The 19,653-nt window shown below is 43.2% G+C and overlaps 1 pseudogene; it reads right to left on the bottom strand.

Moving 5' to 3' along the window:
• Positions 1-19,191: 19,191 nt before the first annotated feature.
• The window catches only part of LOC147430709 (uncharacterized), a 69,752-nt pseudogene continuing 69,290 nt past the window's right edge, over positions 19,192-19,653 (bottom strand).

Genomic DNA, 19,653 nt, shown 5'->3' with positions numbered 1-19,653 from the left:
ATGGAGTCAATCCATTTGGCTTGAGAAGCTCGTCATGGAGCACTTGGTCTGTGTGCCTTGTCAATTACAACCTCCCTCCGTGGCTTGCCATCAAGAAGGGTCATTTGATATTAAGCTTGATTGTGCCTGGTAAGTTCAAGGCAAAATACATAGATGTTTATCTAGCACCATTAGTTGACGAGCTCTAGAAGTTAAGGCATGGGATCGACATAGTAGATGCGGTTGAACCAGCAGGACAACAACATGCAAGGATCCATGGACTTCTTATGTGGACTATGCATGATTGGCCAAGATACGGTGAAGCTTCTGGTAATGGTGGATGATTTACAAAATTCTCGCTATTCACAAGCACTTTGTGTAGTACTGAATCATGCTTTAATATATGCAGGGCTTACAACTTCGGGATACAATGTATGTCAAATTTGCGGGCCGTCTTTGGATGTGCGCTATTCTGCCTCGCTTCGAAAGACAATTATCAACGCCACTATCATTATCTTCCAGATGTCCATCACTTGCGCGAAGGTCAGCTTGGTCGCGTTGAATATCGTCCTATGCATGTACAAGAGTGGCGTCGCCAATGGGAGCAACATGAGGGGCAACCTATTCCAGGAATGAAACGATTGTCCATTCTCCATACGTTGCCGTACTGGGGTGATTTACTAATTAACCATTTGTTGGATCCAATGCATATATTCACGAATGTGGGAGAGCTCCTCTAGAAGACATCATGGGAATGAAAGACAATCGAGCTTGTCATAATAATCAATATCTAATTCTCCTAAATGATTTTCTCATGTTAAACTGATCATTTAATATGGGGAAGTGCCAGGGGAGAAAAAGCTAGAATATTGGTTAAGCTAGCAGACCGGCCACAGTAGGGATCCAAAGGGGGGGCCATCTGCAAAAGATCCATGTGCAACAATGGGCTAAAAAGACCCTAAGGTTCAGTCCATTAAGACTTCCAAAATGCTAAGGTTCCAAAATTCAAAGGTTGTTTCCAAAGATCAACCCTAGGGGAAATTGGATGCTTTGAGTGTGACCAAAAAGTCTTGCATATCCCTAGATAGAAGGGGGCGATCCTAGCAAGTAGGGGATGAGAGAGAAAGCCACACACACACACACACACACACACAAGCCCCCTTTACACAAAGGGAATGAAAGACACATGTCAGATGCCTAAGCTAGTTGCTCCCAAAGTGTGCTCAATTCCTATTGGATGACCCTTGAAGTGGACCAATGAGAATTAGGCTAGAGTAAATTTAGCCTAATTAATTTTAAAACACTTAATAAAAAGAACCAATGAAAATTAAGCCTCCTGGATGATTATTGGACAGCCCGTGAAGGGGTCCAATAGGAATTGAGCACCCCAATGGGCTACTTAATTCCTATTGGTCAGAATGGGGAAAGGTCCAATGGGGATTTAATTCATTTAAATCAATTCAGTTTAATTGATTAAGTTCTCACAAAAGGGGAAAGTGGGACACATGTCAGAAGGCTATCACTTATGTTGCTTAATTGTGATAGGCTAGCCCTGGGGAGGTCCAATGGGGAGCCTGCAAGAGCAAATAGCAAGAGGGCTCGCCCAAGAGAGAGAGGGGGCTGATTTTTGCAAGGCATTATCACACACACACTCACACAATTTCATGTGTGAAGAAAGAGAAGACTATATCTTCACAAGCTTTAATGGAGAGCTCATCACCTACTCCAAGCTTGTGAGATAGAAGCCTACATCGACACACTCTTGGCATGTGGATGCAAATCCAACCAAGATCCAAGCTTCAATGCATGCTCATCTCCTCTACCAAGCTAATTACTAAGCTAAGCTATGCTAATATGAGTGATTATGCGAGGAGATGTACATCTTTCTCGTAAGATACTCCTTCTTCCTCTCAATCTACTCTCATACCTTGCTAGCTCTCACCATCTTCGAAGGTGTGTGAGGTCTTGGGTCTGAGACTGGGGATAATTAAAGGTGTGTATGCTAAGTGTTTTGCTTGGTGCATGAAGCTTTCATCTTCATTGCACTAGCTAGTCTTGAAGGAACACAAAGAATTGTATTGTACAATGTCTCTCTTGAAGGGAGAAACCATAATACAAAGCCTTTTGGAGGGGGGACTGGCTCCATGCAAATCCGGTCCTCAACTGTTGTCAATTGCTTAATTTCTCTCTCTTTTGAAAGTATTGTCGATGCTATCTAACTAGGTGTTATGCTTTTTGTTGCTCTCTTCACCCAAGCACTCTTGTAATTCTCATTAGGAATCTATTCTAATGAAATTCCCACTATGTTCATGCTAATTTCTGCTACACACAAGTTATTAGGCCATTAAATGTTACATTGGTATCAGAGCACAAGGTTTCTCTTTTCTTGCTCAAGAAGGGAGGTCCTTAAGCTAGCTATAAATGGTTGGTATTATTAATTGCCTATGAGTAAGTAGAATAGGGATTTTTCAGCCTTGGAGTGCGCTTGCCTTTGTGCAATTAACGGGGAATCACCGTCGAGAGCTATGGTCTTAATAGTGGAGTCCTACGGGGCTTGCCTATGGCTTAACCACTATTGAGCTATTAGAAGCTTGACAGGAGCCGGTGCTATTTTGGTGTCGAAAGACCCTCTCTTCTATTCCTTGCAATTAATGGTATTCGAGCCGCGGGTACAATAGCATGAGTGCTTTTTCTAAAGGGGTAAAGAGGAGTAGAAACTAGGGCTTGAAGTGCCCAATTACACCTAAAAATTTTACACCTAAAAGTTGTTAGAATGGCTGCTGACAATAGTAAAGAGAGTGAAATTAATGTTGATAACTTTGATTTTGCTCATGAGCAAGCTACTAATGATGCTTAAATGCTTGTTAACTATCTTGTTTCTGGGCTTCAACAAGCCATGGGCAATCCATCTCTCCAAAGTGAAGTGCAACGGCAGCTCCATGCTCATGGGATTCTCCAAGCTCATCACCATGACGAGAGAACACCTAGGAAGCCACCTTGTGAGACTGCCAAAAGAGGTCTCTCTCCGATTTGGGAAGAAGAAGAGAATCCATACGAAGGGCTCAAGAATTTACTTCTTGATGATGCATCTCCTTCCCAAAGGAGAACCCAAGAGCCTCCACCGAAGGAACGAGAAAGAAGTGAGTCTCCCGCCACCTCGGCGAAGATGGCTCCACAAAGATGGTGGGCTAAACGCTCTCCATCACCACCAAAGTGGAGAGGACCATCACACTCTTCTCCATGCCATAATTCAAAGAGGGATGATAAAAAGAAAGAGAAGAAAAAGGCGAGAAAGAGGACACCCTCTTGTCCATCTTCTTCATCCTCTTCCTCTTATGAAAGTGATGGTGAAGACAACGAAGATCAAGACAAGAAAAAGGCGAGAAACAGGTCACCCTCTTCTCCACCTTCTTCAAATTCTTCACCTTCTGAAGAAAGTGATGGTGCAACCTTTGAACCATCAAAAAGAAGAGGCCATAGGAAATCCTATGCTGCATGGAAGAGGTCGTCCAAGTTGAAGAAATTCAAAGCAGGAGGGAAGAGCATCTCTTTCCTTACCTATGATGGTACCTTTGGTGCTACGGACAAAGTCTTGGCCTTTATCCAACAGTTCAATGCGGCGTTTGGAGATGAGGGATTCACGGAGTCCTCTAAGCTACGCCATGTAGCTATGCACTTTCAAAAGTCCGTTAGGCAATGGTGGTCTAGCCTACGATCCAACGGTGAAGCACTACGAACATGGAAAGCTTTAAGAGCTTCCATTATGAAGCAGTTTTTGGTCATGGATGCCAAAGACAAAGTACTCACCGAATGGCAAAGCCTAAAGATCTCTCCTTATGAATCCATCCACAAATATGTAGACAAGTTTTGGGACCTACAACTCAAAGCCACTGTCTTCAAAAAGTTGGATTTTGGAGAGCAAAAGCAACAATTTTGTGCGGGCTTAACCGAAGAAATGGCAGAGTATGTCAACTCCCAAAGGCCAGGTACCATATCGGCGGTAATACACCATACTATGGTGGCCTCTCGAATCAATTTCCAAACGGGGACTAAAAGAAATAATAAGCCCCCGCAAAACAAGGGTTCAAATGAGCCTAAGGGGAAGGACAATGTCCAAAAGTCTCCTAAGGGCAACTCCAACAAAGCTAAAGAGAAGGGAGTTTACAAAGGTAAGAACAAACTCTCTCCTGAAGAGCTTGAGCATTATCGCAAGGATAACCGGTGCTACAAGTGCGGCAAACAAGGGCATGCGTTCTACGCGTGTCCCCAAAAGAACAACTGCCAAGATCCTCCTAGAGCTTCCTTGGTTGAAATCCAAGAGGAGGAGACTCACCAAACTCACCACAAAGGATCTCCTCTATGCCATGCTTGGGGAAAGGTAAGAGAACATGATGCTTTTATTCTCTTTGACCCTGGTTCTACTCACAATTTTATATCTATAGAGTTGGCCACCAAGCTAGGCATACAAGCCTATGAGATGGGAGATGTCCTACCCGCAGACAGTGCTTTCAAGGAGCAAGGAGCTTCAGTCACTCCCTTAATCAGGAAATTGAGGCTTCATGTTCAAAGCTATGTGAGGACTTCGTTATCTCTCCTCACAAGCATGAGGATGTAATCCTAGGGGCACCATGGTTTGACCACCTGGCTGCCAATGTTAAATTTCCTAAAAGGAGAATCTCCTTTAAGTTCAGGGAAAAAGACATGTATATATATAGATGCTAAGGAAATGGGTAACACTATCCCCATTGTACATACATCAGCTTTCAACAAGTCAATAAAGAGCTCTATTTCCGTGTACATGATTTTTGTTAAAGATTCTCAAAATGAACCTAATGCTTTAGCAAAAGAAAATAAAAGCAACCAAAAGGAATTAGAGTTATCCAATTTTCTCAAGGGGTTTCAAGATGTTTTTATTGACGACATCCCTTGTGAGCTACCTCCTAAACGAGGTAATGATGACCATGCAATTGAGCTTCTTCCAGGAAGTTCACTGCCTAATAAACCTCCTTATAGAGTTTCACTACAAGAGGCTATTCATATTAGCGACACTCACACAGCGACGCTCAAAAAAAAAAAATCCTGGCGTCGCTATGAGCGTCGCACGTTTACTTGTAAATTTGCGACGCTCATGGCGACGCCAGCTAGGCTAAAAAAAATAACTGAGAGCTCCCAAAAACTCAGATCTCAGATCTGAGTTTTTCGGCGCCCTCAAGCAAGAAGCAGGTAACGCTCTCCCTCTCTCTCTCTCTCTCTCTCTCTCTCTCTCTCTTTCTTCTGCACACACACACACACACACACACCCGAGGAGAGGAAGGAGATCCAGGTATGCTCCTTCCCTCTCCTCACTCTCATGTTCCCTTCCCCTCTTTCTCTCTCCCTCTCTCTCTCTCTCTCACACACACACACACACACATAGTGTTTTTGAGAGAGAGAGAGAGAGAGAGAGAGAAAGAGTACAAACATAAACAAAAACGCACACACACATACATAAACAAAGAATGCACACACACATTGAGAGAGGAAAAGAGAGAGAGAGCATGCATAAACAAAAAACGCACACATTGAGAGAGGAAAAGAGAGAGAGAACATGCATAAACAAAAAATACATACATTGAGAGAGGAAAAGAGAGAGAAAACATGCATAAACAAAAAAACACACACACATTGAGAGAGAAAGAGAGAGAAACTAATTTAACGTCGTAGGAAACTAATTAAAATTAAAAGACCTAAAGATCTAGCCGACGAGGAGTTGAACTCAAGACCTATTATTCAAGAGGGAAATGGCATAACCAATCTATCATACTTGGCATGGGTGATAGAAAGGTTATACCATTTATCTCTTTTTATTGGCACACACATCCACACACGCGCACACACACAAGAAGAAGAGAGTTATAACGTCGTAGGAAACTATCCTAAAAGACGTTAAAGATTAGGTTAGATGTAGACTTACGTTAAATTAGATTCAGGTTTATTTAAGTTAAATTAGATTAGATTTAGGTTTATTTTTAGCTAGATTTACGTTTATTTACGCTAGATTTAGATTTACGTTATATTATATTAGATTTAGGTCTCCATAAACTGCGATGCCTGCATGAAGCGGGTGAAGAAAGCCCTCAATGGAATATAGGGTATTGCTGCCTTCACTCATGGTGGGCTCCATCGATCCAAAAGTACTGGTGAAATGTCTTCAGAAGATAGGGAAGAAGGTGGATCTTCAGGGTGGCAAGAGTCACTACATCCCCGACAATGACGATCTAGACAACCTCTAGTCATTCAACAACAACTTCAAAGTTATTAACAAGAGCAAGAACGGTCCAAAGGGCCAATTGCTGTCGCCAGATGTGGATGGAGATGAGGCAGAGTCGCCGCCGGAAGTTAACTCTCACATCTTTAGTGATGAGAATGCCAACTCTTGCCGAGTTATGTGAAAAATTATGTGTTAAATCAGTTTTAAGGTTCTTATAATCCCTGTTAGTTTAGTTCTTTGTTTTTAATATAACATAATTTACGTTAGATTTAGATTTATGTTATATTAGATTAGACTTAGGTTTATTTAGGTTTACCCACACACACACACACACACACACACAAGAAGAAGAGAGTTTTAATGTCGTAGGAAACTATCCCTAAAGACGTTAAAGATTAGGTTAGATGTAGACTTACGTTAAATTAGATTTAGGTTTATTTTTAGTTAGATTTACGTTTATTTAGATTTACGCTTATTTACGTTAGATCGAGTCCACGCAAGAATCACTTACGGTTTAGGGTTTAGAGTTAGATGAACAATGAAAAGATCTACTGTGAAAAGATGTTAAGATGCTGTGAAGCGCTACAGCTAGAGAAGAGGCAAAGGGGTTTTGTCCACTACATGCAGTATCATGTAGACGTGGGTCTGTAGATTTCTTGTACCCACAAATATAGGTATTGACCAATAAAGACGAGATTATAACCCGGTGGTTCTGATCTCCGTGCACCTCTAGACCGAGGTGTGCGGGGATTGGACATGACTAGAGAATGTGAGGTAGAGAGAGAGAGAGAGAGAGAGAGAGAGAGATAAGACGAAGAATGCCAATAGAATATTAAATTTGTTGTCCAGGTTATAATATTTTTATCCTCATTATGAGTAGTGACGAGGATGTGGGACCGTCCAACCGAAACACCTATCTCGCAACGAGGGTCTTATGTCCTTGTAATCAATGCAAGCATGCTGTGCGACGGACAAGACGTGTTTCTTTGCAGCACGTTCGCGAATTTGGCGAGTTTGATCCATCTATTATAGATCGAGTTGTTGCCAATTATAACTCGTCGGACTCTGACGCTAGCCAACAAGCACCAATCTTGCAACCCAATAGACGTTTTTGCAGGCGCTTTGGTCAAGCAGCATATGTGAGGCTACAAGATGTAACCTCTGACAGCTCGGGGGATGATCATGCAGAGCACATTCCCAACGAGGCAATGTTTTAGCCCGAGATTGATAAAATGATCGAGACAATCATGGATTCATAAAGGCTTATCTATGATGATATGAAAAGTGAAGCCGATACGCCATTGTATAATGGAGCACGTATGTCTAGATTGAAAGCACTCCTGGTTCTTCTCAACATGCACGCAAAGTTTGGATGGAGTGACACTAGCGTCACAGCGCTTTTCAGGTGATCTATTACAATTAGTTTACTTTAATAAAACTCTAAATGTATAATGATCTGATAGATTTTTACACGACTATATCGTATTTTTATGTTGTGTAGATTGCTTAAAGAGCACATACTACCAGCTGACAATGTGATGCCAGATTCCCGAGATGAAGCAAGAAAGATTTTGCAAAACTTGGGGATGGATTACAATTCTATCCACGCTTGTCCTAATGACTGCATTCTTTTCAGAGGGGAATACATAGACATGGAGAAGTGTCCGAAATGTAATTCCGAAAGATATCGAGTAGATCTCCACGGGACAAAAATTCCACAAAAGGTTTTGCGACATTTTCCTCTGCTTCCTTGCATCAAGCATTTCTTCGAATGTAAGTCCATGGCCGCCCTAGCATCATGGCATGAGGAGAATAAATCTTCGGATGGTGTGCTACGAATTCCTGCAGATTGCGCAGCCTGGAAACATATAGATGCAACATGGTCGGATTTTTCCAGGGAAGCTCGAAATTTGCACTTAGGCCTGGCTATGGATGGCGTAAATCCATTTGGTCAAAGATCAACATCTTACAGTGTATGGCCCGTTGTCATCGTCAACTACAACATTCCCGCGTGGTTGACTACGAAGAAGGGGCACCTATGGCTAAGCTTGATTTTGCCAGGGCGATATAAAGTGGAGAATATGGATGTGTATCTTCGTCCACTATCGGAAGAGCTACAACAATTGTGGATTGGCATAGAGGTGGTGGATATGAGCCGACACACAGGACGACGGAATGCTTTGATCAGAGGCATTCTAATGTGGACCATGCATGACTATCCCGGGCTAACAGAATGCTCAGGTGATCTATTGACACTCCTCACTCAGACACTGTAAATCTTGTTTTTTCCCATAGTTGATCTATTATCATGTGTATACATGCAGGGCTTCAAACAAGCGGATACAGAGCATGTGTCACATGTGGACCTAGACTGAATGCACGTAGGGCGCTCTCACTGAAGAAGCAAATCTACGAAGGTCATCAAGCGTATCTTCCAGAGAATCATGTGTTACGCAACGGCTTTTTGGGAAGAGAGCCACCAAGGATGTCTGCACAAGCATGGTTAGAGCAGAAGGAGATGTGCGATGACGGATTGCCTCCAGGGATGAAGAGACTATCTCTATGGTACGAGTTACCATACTGGCCCCGACTCATGATCAATCACTTGCTCGATCCAATGCACATATTCAAGAATGTGGGTAATCTACTATGGGACCATCTGACCGGCAAGAAAGATACTTTGGGAGCCAGAGTTGACCTTAGAAATGTGGATCGTATGGAGCAATATTGGCCGCAAACAGCGTCTGATGGATCAATAAAACTCCCTAAAGCACCATGGATTTTCACAGGAGCCCAAGAACGCAAAGTAAAAGAGACCATTCGATTATTGCGGACCCCCACTGGCGTAATGCACTCGCTCCGAACGTGTTTTACTAAAGAAGGAAAGCTTACCGGTTTGAAGTCACACGATTGGCATAAAATGTGTCAGGTACGTTCATAGTGGAATTTAATATCATTTCATAAAATGTGGACTTTAATATCATTGTTGCACATACTTTACAGTTTATTTTACCAGTTGCCATTGAGGGATGTTTGTCTCTCGACATCCGTAACACAATCTACAAACTTGCAAAGCTGGTGCAATGGATCTCACAAAAGGAGATCAACGTAGACTCCATACCATTCGCCAAACTAAATGCTGCGGAGCTTGTGTGCATGTTTGAGAAACATTTTTCTACTACCATGCTAACCATTCAGGTGCATCTTCTTGTTCACATAGTTGATGAGGTGGAAATAGCTGGCACAGTTCATTCCAGATGGATGTTCTTCTTAGAACGTTTCATGAGAACGCTTAAGAGATATGTGCGTCAAAAGGCACGTCCGGAGGGTAGCATGGCAGAAGGAGATCAGAGAAGATGCTCAATCAGAAGCCGCTGCGGTGGTGGGAGACGAGCATCAAGATGCTACTACTCTATATGGGGTGCATGCAGAGGAGCTACAAAATGAAACAGAGGATATGTGTTTAAACGGAGAGCTCTATATAGATATAGGAAGTTATGCTGAGTTATGCGAGGATGAGAGAGAGATCTCTTAAAGCCACAAATATTGTATTTGAACAATTTTGCTCCGTGTTGTAAAAGCTCTGGCTCTCTAAGTACCTTCCATGGTGTATAACGCTCTTTTCTACTCGCGCTCACATCTTTTGATTGAAAATTCTGAGTTTTCGATTTGCCTCTTCTATCACTCAATTCATTGCGTCATTGTATTTATATGCGTCATTATGTCATTGTATTTAATGGTCTTTGCGTCATTGTCTACTCTATTCATTCAATATTAAGTTTAAATATTCGTGTGTTTAATGCAGGTATGGATGATGAGGAGTTTCTTTCTTCTTTGTCACCGCAGCAAAGACAGTGGTACGTGGAGCGTCATCGCTCTGGCGCATCATCGCGCGTTCCTACTCCATCCGCATCTCCCTCTCTTTCGGAGCATTCAGCGCGCTCCGAAGCTTCAGTGTCGACGAGGCGATCTTCACACACGTCTAGACACCGGCGCTCTAGTGGTGGCAGTGGCGGTTGTTGTGGGGATTCCGCCGCCGATGCCTCCACACCGCCTCGTGTTCGACGAGGCTCTTTACCCTCCCCTTCTTTGCCCGCCCCCACACCAGCAACAACATCGCCATCTACGCCAGGTTTCGCGCGACTGACTGTTCCTAGCAGCTACACACCTCTACCTACTCCGCCAGGACCACCCCACTCGACACTCCTCGCTTCGGGGCCCAGACGCCGGTGGAGACACCTGACGTCCGTACCCCCATCGACACGCCACTAGAGACCCCTGCCGGGACACCCAGGTTCACGTGTCACCGGCCAGAGGGCTTGCCTTACTCCGTCGACTTCAGCGGCGGCATCATCATGGATGATGACGGCAAGAAGGTGATCTCGCGCATGCGTGGTCTTTGCTCTCAGCTGTTTAGACACTACATACTAAACAAATGGAGTGAAGTACCAAGTGATTTAAAAGGCAGAGTCATCAGCATACTTCATGATGAGTTTCCCGTTCCAACACGGGATCGGCGCTTCAATGAAGACCTGATGAAGATTCGAATGGGCGAATACTGCAAACACAAGCGTTCCGAAGTGCAAAAAGCAATCAAGCATGGGTGGAACAGGCCAGATTGGCTGGCCAAAGAAGATTGGAAGAATGCGAAGAAAGACGCGCTCGAGAATCCTGACAAGTGGAAGCAACAAAAGGATGCAGCCAGAGCGCGAGTAGAGGCAGGGAGCTCGCACCACTTGGGGAGCGGTGGATGGGCATCATTTGAGGCCGATTTTGTAAGTGTTTTCGCATTGCTCTTTATGTTCGATAGTTTAGGGTTTATGAGTTTTTTAATTCTAACATAATGAAATCTTTGTATGTTTTGACAGTGGTCGATGACAGGACGTGATCCCACACCGTACGAGCGCGAGTACGCAGGCAGGAAGGGCTTAAATGCCTTGATGGACATTCTCAGTTCTCGCGGTGGCATGGTTAGTATTAGGGTTTACTCTTTTCTATTTTTTGTATTGTTTTATAAATGTCGTTATATGTTTATACTTACTGAAAGCTGTCTTATTGTATTTTTTTGCAGAATCCGACAGATATGCCGCTTGGACGCGATGAGACGTCTGACTAGACGACGTCAGTTTAGCCGTAGCTAGATAGCATTAGTTTAGGGTTTCTCATAGCTTATGTATCATGAGACGGATTTTATACGTCTTTTTGAACCATATATATTATTACATTTGTCACCGCAGTTCATTTTGCCAATCAATTCTTTATGCCTATGATGTTGTGCAATTGTCATTATTACATTTGCCAATCAATTCATTTTGCCTATGATGTGTACAATTGTCAATTTTACGCTTGTAAATTTTGCAAACAATGCGTCTTGTGGGTGACTATTTTGGGTCTTTTATCTATCCTTGCACTTTTTTTAAAAAGTGAATCAAGTACAATATGGTTGATACCAAAAAAAATTTCTCTCCGGCGTCGCTATAACCGTCGCTATTTATGGCTATGGAGCGTCGCTATAAGCGTTGCTATAGACTTCTGTGTAAACGTCGCTATAACCGTCGCTATGAGCGTCTCTATATAGCAACGCTTATAGCGACACATATAGCGACGCCTATAGCGTCGCATATAGCGACGCTCTCGTAGCGACGCTATTAGCGACGCTTTTAACGACGCCAGGGGTTATAAAAACCCAGTGTATTTCCGTCGCTAACAGCGTCACAAGCGCACACAACCTCTTGTAGTGTTTCTCAAGCTCAACAAGAGGAGATTATGCGGCAAGTGCATGAGTTAGTTGAGAAGGGCATGGTTAGGCCTAGCTCATCTCCATTTTTGCTCACCTGTGCTATTAGTGCACTACCTTAAAGGGAATGGAAACATATTTCTATTGGCCTACCATGAAAGTGAACATACAAGAGTATGTTTCTAAATGTGTGGTATTCGAAAAGACAAAATTTGATAAAGGGAAGCAACTTGGATTGCTTCAACCCTTGCCAATCCCTAATTCACCATGGAAGAGAATATCCATGGATTTTATCTTTGGATTGCCTAAGTCTATCCATGGGAATACGGGAATATGGACGATAGTAGACAGGTTCAGTAAACAAGCTCATTTTATACCTGTCAAAAAGACTATCAAAGCCCATCAAATGGCAACCCTCTTCATTTCACAAATTTTCAAGTACCATGGCTTGCCAATGTCCATAGTGTCGGATAGAGATCCTAGAATGACCAGTAATTTCTGGAAGGGTCTCTTTGAGAATTTAGGGAGAAGGCTAAACTTCTCTTCGGCCTATCATCCACAAACCGATGGCCAAAGTGAAATAGCTAACCTAACCATTCTCGATCTACTAAAAGCCTATGTAACAGAAGTAGATCAAAGATCCCAATGGGAGAAGTACTTACCCTTAGTGGAGTATGCTTACAATAACACTGTACATACTTCCACGGGAAAAGCACCTTTCGAGGTAATTGAGGGAAGATAAAAAAGTCCCTTGCTACTTAAGGTACATGGGAAGATCTTCGCTGCAGATGAGTATAGCCGAGACCTACAAGAATCTTTTCAAAATATTAAGGATGCTATCTCTATCTCACAACAAAGGCAAAAGGCTACTGCTGAAAAGCACAGAAGAGCCCAAACCTTTAAAGAAAATGATTGGGTCTTATTAAAGTTTCCCAAGGCTCGATTAAGGCACACAACGCGCAAGAATCCTACGGGCCACCAAAAGTACTATGTTAAACTAGCAAAAAGGTACTATGGTCCCTTCCAGATTCTTAGGCCAATCAATGAGATGGCCTATCAACTCAAGTTTCCCAATCATTGTCTCATACACAATGCTTTCCATGTGAGCCTATTAAAGCCTTACAAAGGAGAGCCACCTCAAGAACCAACTATTGAAGACCCACCGGAGATCGAGGACCAAGAGGAGGTGCTGCAGCTCGAGTCCATTCTTCCACATGAAGACAAGGTACTAAGAGGCGGTAAGACTATCCGACAATATCTTATTAAATTTAAGAATTATCCTTTTGAAGATGCTAGATGGATGCAAGGCATACAATTAAAGGATAACCTAAACCTTGTCAATGCTTACAATGCTTCCCAAGAGTAAGCAAATGTACAAAATGTTAAAAATGAACAAAGTTTTTGTCTTATAGGACTCTCTTTTTCTTATTGTGCACAAAAATGAAGTAGTATGCATGCTTAGATCAAGTTTGCGGAGACGACGTCTCCCAAACACCAAGTAGAGCTTGTCACTCTACTATGGAAGATTGATAGGACTAATGTGCAGACATGCTTGCGGAAGCCTCAGGCTCTCAAGCGCCAAATGGACTAGTCATCCATTGTGGAATGATGTCGTAGGGTAACATAGGGATCCTCTACCCGCTAAGAAAAGGACTCATGAATATGCTTTATCTTCTCTACACCATAGTCGAGGACGACTATGATTTCAAGAGAGAGGTAATGTCATCATAATCAATATCTAATTCTCCTAAATGATTTTCTCGTGGTAAACTGATCATTTAATATGGGGAAGTGCAAGGGGAGAAAAACCTAGAATATTGGTTAAGCTAGCAGACCGGCCACAGTAGGGATCCAAAGGAGGGAAAATAGGGATCCAAAGGGGGGGCCATCTGCAGAAGATCCATGTGCAAAAATGGGCTAAAAAGACCCTAAGGTTTAGCCCATTAAGACTTCCAAAATGCTAAGGTTCCAAAATTCAAAGGTTGTGTCCAAAGGTCAACCCTAGGGGAAATTGGATGGTTCGTGTGTGACCAAAAAGTCTTGCATATCCCTACATAGTACGGGGCGATCCTAGAAAGTAGGGGATGAGAGACAAAGCCACACACACACACACAAGCCCCCTTTACACAAAGGGAATGAACGACACATGTCAGATGCCTAAGCTAGTTGCTCCCAAAGTGTGCTCAATTCCTATTGGATGACCCTTGAAGTGGACCAATGAGAATTAGGCTAGAGTAAATTTAGCCTAATTAATTTTAAAACACTTAATAAAAAGAACCAATGAAAATTAAGTCTCCTGGATGATTATTGGACAGCCCGTGAAGGGGTCCAATAGGAATTGAGCACCCCAATGGGCTACTTAATTCCTATTGGTCAAAATGGGGAAAGGTCCAATGGGGATTTAATTCATTTAAATCAATTAATTTTAATTGATTAAGCTCTCACAAAAGGGGAAAGTGGGACACATGTCAGAAGGCTATCACTCATGTTGCTTAATTGTGATAGGCTACCCCTGTGGAGGTCCAATGGGGAGCCTCCAAGAGAAAATAGCAAGAGGGCTCGCCCAAGAGAGAGAGGGGGCTGATTTTTGCAAGGCATTATCACACACACAATCTCATGTGTTAAGAAAGAGAAGACTATCTCTTCCCAAGCTTTAATGGAGAGCTCATCACCTACTCCAAGCTTGTGAGATAGAAGCCTACATCGACACACTCTTGGAATGTGGATGCAAATCCAACCAAGAGCCAAGCTTCAATGCATGCTCATCTCCTCTACAAGCTAATTACTAAGCTAAGCTATGATAATATGAGTGATTATGTCAGGAGATGTACATCTTTCTCGTAAGATACTCCTTCCTCTCAATCTACTCTCATACCCTGCTGGCTCTCACCATTTCGAAGGTGTGTGAGGTCTTGGGTCTGACACCGGGGATAATTAAAGTTGTGTTTGCTAAGTGTTTTGCTTGGTGCATTAAGCTTTCATCCTCATTGCACTAGCTAGTCCTGAAGGAACACAAAGAATTGTATTGTACAATGTCTCTCTTGAAGGGAGAAACCATAATACAAAGCCTTTTGGAGGGGGGACTGGCTCCATGCAAATCCGGTCCTCAACTGTTGTCAATTGCTTAATTTCTCTCTCTTTTGAAAGTATTGTTGATGCTATCTAACTAGGTGTTATTCTTTTTGTTGCTCTCTCCACCCAAGCACTCTTGTAATTCTCAGTAGGAATCTATTCTAATGAAATGCCTACTATGTTCATGCTAATTTCCGCTACACACAAGTTATTAGGCCATTAAATGTTACAGAGCCTCACGAGATGATTTGCAATCAGTTGGAAAGATGCCAAAGCTGTGGCCTTTCACCAATGCAGCGGGCCAAACAAAGCTTCCAAGAGTGCCATGGGTATTGCTAAAAAGCAAGGAACGACAAGTCAAAAGGGTGATTTCAGAGTTCAGGACGCTAACAAGATGCATGCGGTGTCTCAAGACAGCATTCACCTATGATGATCAACTGTCAGGACTGAAATCGCACGACTCGAATAAGTTCTTGCAATTTATTCTTCCAATTGTGATCAAGGAGTGTTTAACGGAGGAAGTGTGGTCCTGCATATACAAGATTTCAGAGCTAGTGCGGGGGATCTCTTCCAAGGAGATAAGAGAGGAATCCATTGTAGTCGTTGCAAGGGCTAACTCCATTGAGGCAGTTTTCATGATTGAGAAGTATCTACCCACAAGCTGCCTAACTATCCAAATGCACTTTCTCATCCATGTAGTAGATGAGGTTGCAGTGGCAGGTATAGTCTGCAGCCGTTGGATGTTCGTTCTAGAGCGGTTCATGAAAACACTTTAGGGTTTTGTTCGCCAAAAAGCGCGTCCAGAGGGGAGCATGGCAGAAGGATGGCTGGTGCAAGAGTCTCTTGTCTTGACGACCAAATTTCTATCCGTTTCTGACCCCGAATTACCTCGCCAATGAGCGATGAGGAGGATGCAAGATTGGTGGGAAAGGAGCCGCAGGGGCAAGGGGTGCCATAGAAAATGGACGACGCCATGCGAGAAAAGATCATGAAGTTCTATATACTAAATTCAGAGCCGATGAAAAAATGGTTTGAAAGGTACGAAGAAGAGAAAGAGAGACGCAATAAGGAGCGACACGATTTCAGGCGAAGCCAAACGACTAGAGGCTTACCCTTGACAGACCATCGTGCTCCTCTACCTGAATTCCCTACAATGGCATGGTTGGACAAGACAGTGAGAGCAGCTCGATAGATTGAAGAACCCATATCTCCAGAAGAGGAAGAGCTCGCTATTGGATGTGACTGGAGGTATCATACATGCATGGCACTGTGGTCGCATGGAAAGCATTTCAGAACACAACAAATTTACAGTAGAAGAAACACCTTTGACAGTGGGGCAATGGTTAGTTTATGCAAAAGAGCAGGGCCAGTGCTAGAGACACGAATGAGAGCACTAGCAACCTGGATTACTGTGGTCTGGTGTCAAATATCTTGAAAGTCAGCTTCAGAGGGTTTGAGATGTTTTTGTTGGATGTGAAGTGGTTCAAGGTGATTACTTCTGGTTACAATGCAATGGTACGCACAGATGGGAACAAGCTTGTGCAGATAGATTCTACAAAGGTTTGGACAGATGCGAGCGACACATTTGCTCTCCCCGAACATTGCAAGAAATTGGTCTTTGTACCGGACCCTTGAGAGCGACAATGGTGGTTTGTGGTTAGGTTGATCCAAGAAATAAACAAGTATTTGAAGGGAAAGAGCTCCTGGAGGAAAGTCGGCCAAACGACACAGATACTGCTGTGACATTAGATGAGATGGACGAAGGTATGGCAGAGGAAGCTGACAGATATACGAGGGATGATGCAGACGAGGCAGATATGACACTTGTAGATGAAGACAATCCTCCAGAACGAGTTGGGACAGAGTTATGTCTGCAGTTAGAGATAGACGATGATACGGTGCAAGATCTTATCGATTATGCCTCACTAGTCGAGGCCTGTAAGTGTTTTTGTGAAGATTTTGATTTAAAATTAAGCTCTTTCTTAATTTACACAAAGGTGTTTTGATGCTTTCTTTTACTTTCTTTGTGCAGGACTTTAGTATGGCAGACCAGTCGCCAGATCGCGCTTCTATGAGTGCGGATGCATTTATGGGCTTCATCACACAGATGACGCCCACTCAGATGGCAGATGCGTCTCAGTATTGGATAGCCAGAGATACGGGTACCATGCCTCCGTGCTTCACACCCGAGGGTCCGACGCCTATGGGGGGGAAGCTTATAGGGGTCGGGACGCCTATGGGTACAACACCTGTGAGGTCTCTCATCACGGCCGCTTCAACACCTAGGGGTATGGTAGAGGAGGGTACGGCAGCATCTCCACAGCACAGGCGCACTCGCCGATCTTGGCGATCGTCAGGTGGAAGTGGTGGTTGCTGTGGAGGAGGGTCCACAGATGCTTTGACCCCTCCTCACTCACGACCTCCATCCTACCTAGACACACCTCTCGACACACCTCTTAGCACACCTCGGACACCTTGGGGGGCACACAATCCTAGTTCCTCCAAGGTCTATATTGTACGGCCAGATGGACAGGTTGACATGGATAGTGTCGAGACTGAGATGAGACAACGGGTTTGCCAGCTCATGGAACTTCAGTTTTCTAGCACCATCATGACGTCTTGGTCTCATCAGGATCGCAACAAAATCAATTACATAGTGGAGACCATCATGAGAGAGTATTAGCCTGCTCCGGGTTCAGATGAGCTTCCGAGGAGGTGGATCACGAATGTTGCACGGGAAACCGTGAAAAATCATCGAGATGCAGCTCGTTGGGCTTTTAGGCCAGGCTCGCCGAAGCCTTCGGGCATCTCACACGAGTTGTGCCAGCAGATCAGGGAGGATGAGGAGACAGCGGGGACACGAGGTTCAGACAGCAGCGTCTCGCCGCGGAGGTATGTAGGACGACTAGGGGCACATCTCATCTTGGCAGCGGAGGCTTGGACACCTTTCGCTATGAATTTATGAGTTTCAAATCCAAGCTATGGAGTTTTTTTTCAAGAGTGGTAAATCATGTATTCTTAATTACTTTGGTTTTTCTATAAACGCAGAATCTTGCAATGCATCGAGCCCCGACACGCGAGGAGGAGACAGATGGATATCGGAGAGGCATTTATGAAGTATTGAATGATCTTGCTACCGACCCCGCAGGAGAGCCTGTAGAATAGGAGGCCTTAGAGTTTTTTTTCAAGAGTGGTGAATCATGTATTCTTAATTACTTTGGTTTTTCTATAAACGCAGAATCTTGCAATGCATCGAGCCCCGACACGCGAGGAGGAGACAGATGGATATCGGAGAGGCATTTATGAAGTATTGAATGATCTTGCTACCGACCCCGCAAGAGAGCCTGTAGACTAGGAGGCCTTAGAGTCTCGTTGATCGATTGAGGTGAGACTTTTGATCTAGACAAATAATATGTGTGAGTTGACTTAATTAATTTAGTATATGTGAAGTAATATCATACTAATTTCGTGACTTGTCCCTTTATGTGCAGGTTGTGACGAGCGAGTCATCAGTGGATTTCTATACATGTTTTGTTAGACACAGACACATCTTTGTGTTTCTTTCTTGTATCGACATGGTTATGGTTATTGTTTATTGTTTATGGACATTATGGTTATGGTTATTGTTTTGTTTATGGTTATGTTTAACTTTATGGTTATTGTTTTGTTTATGGTTATGGTTATGGTTATAGTTATTGTTTTGATCAATATGGTTATGGTTATGGTTTTGCACAAAGTTTGTTTCATTTCTTCCATCAAGTTGTGCCTTAAATCTCATGTGAGATCCTACATGGATATCATGTAGGAGACGTATACATATGGTTTTTTTTGAAAAGTTTATGTTAAAACGAAGGGAACTCTGGCGAAATTTCTGTGGGAGCACAGTTGATTTTGGTGCTGCTCGCTTTCTTGGGCAGAGGACAGGCAGTCTCGCTGTGGCTGTGTCCATCTTTTCACTAGGCACAAGCCAGACTACCTATCCTCTGCCCAAGATTTTTTTTTTTGATATGGTCGTCGAAATACGTGTTGATATAGTCATCAAAATACGCGTCGAAAACAGGTTTATTCGACGTAGATATCAAGGCGTATTTCGTCTGTTTCATAGGGACAAAGATTTCGACGCAGTTTTCGATGGTTCACGTCGAAATTTGCATCAAAGGCACCTGTTTTTGTTGTAGTGTAATTTGATGTCTATACTAACAAGAGAGGTCAACCCTGCAAGCCTCACTTTCACCAATGATCTACATTTTCTGATGATTACAATTTTCAAGCTTGACAATTTTTTCAGACTAACTCTCTCGAGCCCTGCCGCTTCTAATATCATGGCTCTTAGTGGCCTTTCTATATTATATCTTTCCTCCAGCATCCAGTCTACTTCCCTATTGATATGTTGCCTCCTCACACAAGACCAAGAAAAACATACAAACCTTTTGTTTTGGATACTCTTGGCAAAGTTCACATAGACATCATGGACAATGGTACGATCTGTGTCACCAATATTTTTTTCGATAAAGCAAAGCCTTCAGGGACGCCGCACCTATTACAATAATATGGATGCCACAGTAATACGAATATGTATGAGCCTAGAGCTGTTTCGTAAACAAAAGTTTAAAGA

Source organism: Adiantum capillus-veneris, chromosome 21 (assembly GCF_014529385.1).
Source record: "Adiantum capillus-veneris isolate H3 chromosome 21, ASM1452938v2, whole genome shotgun sequence".
In the NCBI taxonomy this organism is placed as follows: Eukaryota; Viridiplantae; Streptophyta; class Polypodiopsida; order Polypodiales; family Pteridaceae; genus Adiantum; species Adiantum capillus-veneris.
The sequence above is the reverse complement of the archived record's forward strand: the minus strand, read 5'-3'. Positions and strand labels throughout refer to the sequence as shown.